Source organism: Acomys minous (genome assembly GCF_964271855.1).
Source record: "Acomys minous genome assembly, chromosome: 12".
Classification (NCBI taxonomy): Eukaryota; Metazoa; Chordata; class Mammalia; order Rodentia; family Muridae; genus Acomys; species Acomys minous.
Genome location: NC_140493.1, coordinates 67,147,509 through 67,154,088, shown reverse-complemented (window position 1 = coordinate 67,154,088; position 6,580 = coordinate 67,147,509). Strand labels below are relative to the sequence as shown.

Below are 6,580 nucleotides of genomic sequence, written 5' to 3'. Positions count from 1 at the left end.
TTTCTTCTGCTCATACAAAGAGCAGACATTCTTCTTTAATTGATCTGTGCAACTTGCATGTCCCATACATTTATAACCATAGGACTGTATCTTACTTATGAGAAGTTATGTATTTTCAGAGTAAAAGAACCAGACACCAGTAAAGTGGGTCAGATCTGATCAGATTCATCCTGGAGGATGGTGAGACTCTGACGTAAGATATCCCAGCATCCTACACTGTCTCAGGCTGCTTCAGTTGCTGTTCCTTCAAAGCCTGCTTCCAGGACAGCTTCAGAGAAAGCTGCTGATCTCAATTGGTCCAGCCTTCCAGACTGTTCCAAAAGGGCTTTACTTAAGCCTGAACTATCATATAATCCAGAGACTGGGCAACTAATGTTACAGCTAATTCTTTAATAATTAACCATTTTTTTTGAAATTGCCTTTGGGCCCCCCCAAAAGGTATCATATGTCCCAAAATCAGCAAGAAGCAACATAAGGGGGCAACGTCCCATTCCCTTAAGGTGGGATGGATAGGTTGTGGTTGTTCTAATGAGCCATGGATGTTTGTTGTTAGTGAGGGGAATTGGTTACAGTTATTAATAGTCTTGATCAGGGGAAAAAAATAGGAGAAAATAGACTCAGGTTGAAAAGAAAGAGGGGGACTATAGAAATATCATATGGGAATAATATGATAAATGATAGATTATGGAATCGGCTCTTCAACTATAGAACCATTGTTATTCTCAATTAATTTTGATGCGCTGGTATACTGTATATTGACAGAAATTTAAGGTTAATTTTGATTCTCTCTCTCTCTCTCTCTCTCTCTCTCTCTCTCTCTCTCTCTCTCTCACACACACACACACACACACACACACGCACACACACACATTCACACACACACGTTTCTATTCTGGTGTGAGGTATTGGACCTATACAATTCATTTATAAATACAAAGTTTATTTCCAGTCTTTTTAAAGCTGTTACTACAAACTATTTAGAATAATTAAGTAATGCGAGTTAACAGTCAATAAGACTCATGTTCAGGTCATTTTATTACTAATCTATTTTATTACAGAAATATGTTTCATAGGTTAAACAGATAGTAAATAGCTAGAAACAAGCAACATTTACCTTTTCAGATGTATTATGGATAGATGATAGATAGATAGATATGGTTATGCACTCTGTAAAAATAAAATAGATACATAAACATCTTCAAAAAGCTTAGAGATCTGAAGAATATGACATTTGAAGATTTAAAAAAAAATAATTTAAGGGGAGACTCAGATTAAAGTGGTGACCGCTCAGTTACTGTTTACCATGGAGGCGAACAGGTTGGGACTCCAGAACTTTCCAGAGCTGAAGAATGACATGTTCCTGCAAGCAGCTTGGGGAGAGGAAACAGACTACACTTCTGTTTGGTGCATGTGACAAGCAGGCCGATACTTACCAGAGTTTAGGGAAACCAGGACTGCCCAGGACTTCTTTAGCACCTGTTGCTCTCCTGAGGCTTGCTGTGAGCTGACTCTGCAGCCACTGGAAAGGTTCCCTCTGGATGCTGCTATCATCTTCTCAGACATCCTTGTGGTACCCCAGGCACTGGACATAGAGGTTACCATGGTACCTGGCAAAGGACCCAGCTTCCTAGAGCCATTAAGAGAAGAGCGGGACCTAGAATGTCTATGGGATCCAGAAGAAGAGGCTTCAAAGTTGAGCTATGTGTTCCAAGCCATCACCCTTACCCGACAACGGCTGGCTGGATGTGTGCCACTAATTGGCTTTGATGGTGTTCCGTGGACCCTGATGACATACATGGTTGAAGGCAGCAGTTCGAGCACCATGGCTCAGGCCAAGCGATGGCTCTACCAAAAGCCGCAGGCCAGTCACAAGCTGCTTGGCATATTCACTGATGCTCTGGTCCCATATTTAATAGGACAAGTGGCTGCTGGTGCTCAGGCACTGCAGCTGTTTGAGTCCCATGCGGGACATCTTGGCTCAGAGTTGGCACATTTGCACTGCCCTACATCTGTGATGTGGCCAAGCGAGTAAGGGCTGGGTTGCAGAAGGCAGGTCTGGCACCAGTGCCCATGATCATCTTTGCTAAGGATGGACATTTTGCCCTGGAGGAGCTGGCCCAGGCTGGCTAGGAGGTAGTTGGGTTTGACTGGAAAGTGGCTCCAAAGACAGCCAGAGAGTTTGTGGGGAAGACTTTTCAGGGAAACCTGGACCCCTGCGCCTTGTATGCATCTGAGGAAGAGATTGGTTGGTTGACTGGTGCAGCAGATGTTGCATGACTTTGGGCCACAATGCTACATTGTCAACCTAGGGCACGGGCTTTACCCTGACATGGACGCAGAATGCAGAACGCACAACGCCTTTGTGGATGCTATACACAAACATTCATGTCTGCTTCGGCAGAATTAAGTATATGCCTTTCTACTCAACTGCCACCAGTACAGATTGTTTCCAGGAGAATAAAACTTCCAGATTTGGGAAAAAAATAATTTAAGGTTTTTTTTGACTTGAGGCATGTCAGCTTCTGACAACACCCCTTTCCACTTTGAATGATGAGCATCAAAGAATCTCCATTAAGAGATGGCTTCAAATGTGGTAAAATGGCAAAAAATGCCTTTGCTTCACTGCAGACAAAATGGTGTCTAAAAATGGACAAGACTTGGGATTAGGCTAAGTAGACTACTAAGCTCTGTCAAGACGGGGTAAACAAGCCCTTCATAGTTCCTGCTTCACAAGTATGTCTGCCAGATACACTGGACCAGAGGCTGAAGATGCATGACGTGTCCAGGCAGCAAACTGTCTCTGTTATTTTTATTAGTTTTGGAAGCTGCTTGCCTGAACTTCCTGTTTATTCAGATAATGATTTTATTCCTTCCCATGTGTCTAATGGGGTCAAAGACCAAATAGTTATAGTATTACAGCTAAGCTTAAGTTGTTTAGGATTTAAGAAGATGTTTTTAGGTTGATAAATACAAGATATGATAGAGAATAATTTAGGTACAGAACTTTAGACTCATCAAGATAGGATTGATATTTTCTTCAAAGTTGCCAAAAAAGAAATAAGCTAAATATCACGACTGTGTCTTTTATATATGGGTTTCATATTTGCTCTTACTTTATATTGATTATTAGTAAAACTGGCCTTCTAAAATTAGACAGAAAGGGGGAATTGTGGTGGTTTATCTGGAGCCTCCATCTATTCAGATGTTAACTGCTTGGCCTTCCCCAACCCTGAGATTCTTACTGTTCTATGAGCAAACCTTCATGTAACCAAAGTGATGCTGTATAAACTTGCCTCCAAATTATCCCTGATTGGCCCCCCCCCAAAATGCCTACACCTGGGCAGGGCAGAAGAGAGGTAGGCAGAGTAAGGTTTGAGGGCTTGGAGGGCAGGAGGATCATCGGAGGGGAACAGGAAGAAAGAAAGAAGAACAGGAGAGGAAGAAGAAAGCAGAGCCACCATGAGTTAAGCATGAACTAGCAGCACTTGGCCAGGAGGAACTTGCTCTGAGGATCACGGATTGGAGAGAAGCAGTCCAGATGAAAAACACCTGCAAGTATTTATGGGATTTTGGATGGGAAGTAGCCCAGATAGGAATAATTAAAGCAAGTGGCATGGGATGTGGAGCTGGGAGATAATCAGATAGCTTAGGGGGTTATTTTCTTCCTGGTTCCAGCATTTAAGGCATATTAAAAAATCTAACAGGTGTCTGTGTGTTTTATTGATATGATCGCGGGTTAAATAATAATCACTGTAATAATTATATATTAATAGTAAATATTAATACTTTCTAATAATTAGAAGTAGTAAATATTTCTACAACAGTTATTATCCCCAGCACCATTATAGATAGCCAAGGGTGGCCTTATAAATCTATAGCCAAAGTGCCACATCCAGGTTTAGTGAGAGACCCTGTCTCAAAAAAAAGGGGGAGACCAATAGAGAAAGATGCCCCTCTGGCATTCATATATATGCGGGCACTGGTGAAAGAGTCTGTGTGTGCAAGTGCCCCCACCCCCAGTGTCCCAGTTCCCATGTTTAGGAGAACAGTGCAGGTGGTATCTGGTTCTACTCTGTACTCTCGTGGGGCAGAGTTTGCTTGACCCAAGAATGCTGGGTGATCACTTCTCACTACACCCAATTGTTCCCGGCTGGTGGTTGGGACACAGAGTTGCCACAAATCACCCAACGGATGATGAACACAGCTTAAGAACGAAGCACTGCAAACACATTTTTAGTTGCACTCTGTCGATTTTTGCTTATTAATTAAAAAGGGTTACTAAGAACCTGACTTATGCTGTAACTTAAAAATATCTGGTTGTTCAGTGAGTAGAAAACTGGAATTGTAAGGTCTCCTTCTAGTTATTTTTGTCAAACACACACACACACACACACACACACACACACACACACACACACACGGCATCAAACCCTGTGTTCATATGTGCTAGGCAAGTGTCTTAATTAGGGTTTCTATTGTGATGAAACACCATCACCAAAATGCAAGTTGGGGAGGAAAGGGTTTACTTGTTTTATACTTCCAACCAAAGGAAGTCAGGACAGGAACTCAAACAGGGCAGGAACTGGAGGCAGGAGCTGGTGCAGAGGCCATGGAGGGTGCTGCTTCCTGGCTTGCTCCTCATGGCTTGCTCAGCCTGCTTTCTTACAGCACCTAGGACCACCGGCTCAGGGATGGCACCACCCACAATGGGCTGGGCCCCCTCTGCCATCAATCACTAATTAAGAAAATGTCCTACAGCTGCATCTTCTGGAGGCCTTTTCTCAACTGAGGTTCCCTCCTTTCAGATAACTCTAGCTTATGTCAAGTTGACATCAAACTAGTCAGGACAGCAAGCGTGCCACCAGGGCACTGCCACAGCCTTCTTGCTGACTTGAAACCTGACTGCTTTGTTAATTTTTCAACTTAATTAAGGCAGGGCTCCACAGTGTAGCTCACGCTGTCCTGGAATTTACTGTGGAGACGAAACTGGCTTAGAACTTGTGGCACCCCTCTCCTACCTCGGCTTCCTGATGCTGGGATTACAGCCTTGCCTCCCTATTTTAAATGGATGGTGTTCCATTTCATAGATGCATACGTGGTTATTTAACACTTTCTTCCCGACCCTTTGTGACTACCAGCAGTGCTGCAAAATAATATTTCTCTGTATGTCTTTTTACATATGCAGGCAAGCAACGTCCATGGGCTAAATGTCTGGAAGTGGTATTATTGTGATAAAAAGTATATTTTCAGGTTTTTTTTTTTTTTTGCCAAATTGTCCTTCCAAGTGGCTGGCTATATGAATAAATCCCTTCACAAGGAATGAAAACATCTTATTTCTTTCACCTTCAATAACCTTGTCAGTCTTGTTTATCATGGTTTTAATTTGCATTTTATAAAACTCATGGGTGTTGGTCAACATTTTCTTTTTCTATCCTCAGAAGGCATTTACATTTCTTTTCCTGTGCATCTCTCTATTGCACATTTCCATGTTCTGTGGTCACTGACCCCCCTTTCTCTCTCTTTCTCTCTGTGTATGTGTGTGTGTTTAATTTGTAGGTAAGGGGGCTGTTAGCTTGGCCTTTATGTTGGGAAGACTCCTTCAGCCTGGCCTTTTATATTCCCTATGAACAGTGGAAGAAACCCCTTATGTATTCACACTATCTGTTGTATCAGTGGAGAACATGTCTAGCTACAGGAAATAAAAAAAAATCAACTAACAATGCCTTGAGTTGATGAAAGAATATTTGATTCAAGAGACACGAGGGTAATAATTTGTTCTTCGATGGAAACAGCATTGTCCTGGGCTTACCTTCCTGGCTTATCTGACTCAGATTCTCCTGGAGCCATTTTACAATTCTGCAAATTTCAGATAAATAATAGCCAGTAATTATAGTCTGTGTGCATGCAAATAAATTATGTATGAAGGAACACCTTTCTCCCATTGTCACAATGTCCCATGGAAAGACAATTTGCCCGTTTATTTCAATGTTGCTAATAACAAATGTGGCTATTCTTTGGATTATAACATCTTGGTGATAAAAATCTTTAATACATGTCTTAGTTAGGATTACTGTTGCTATCACAAAACACTATGACCAAAAGCAAGTTGGAGTGAGACGCCCAAGTCACGGAATCTTCACAGACCACCAGAGACCAGCCAGATGCAATGCACACAGGGTCTTTTTTATTCATCTTGCTCCAGAGCCAGGACAGTCTATTCCCCAGAGGCTGAGGGATACAGGGTTTTTAAAGGCAGAAACCACAAGCGGGATTTTCCCAGCTTTGGTATCACATAATTGGGTAAGGGGCACAGGGGAATTTGGCCTTAGTTGATAAGGTACAGGGCAGAGGAGCTTTGAGCCATGCTGCAGGGCAACTCTTATCTCAATTTTTCATCTGCTGTAGCCTGCTGCACTGCGGGGTCTCCCAGGCAGTTGATCCTTAGTCTATCATGGTAAGCGCTTTCTGAGACCTCTGCTCCACGCCGATTTCCCTGTCTTTTTATTTTTATTTTTATTTTTTTATTTTACAGATAGGACTTTTTATTTGTCAATATTAAAAAATCTGGATTTTAAACAGA

General features: G+C 42.2%; 1 pseudogene across 1 annotated transcript; it reads left to right on the top strand.

Moving 5' to 3' along the window:
* Positions 1-1,270: 1,270 nt before the first annotated feature.
* LOC311579797 (uroporphyrinogen decarboxylase-like) lies at positions 1,271-2,407 on the top strand (annotated as a pseudogene). The gene has a single exon. The product of its transcript is annotated as a uroporphyrinogen decarboxylase-like (transcript).
* Positions 2,408-6,580: the final 4,173 nt, after the last annotated feature.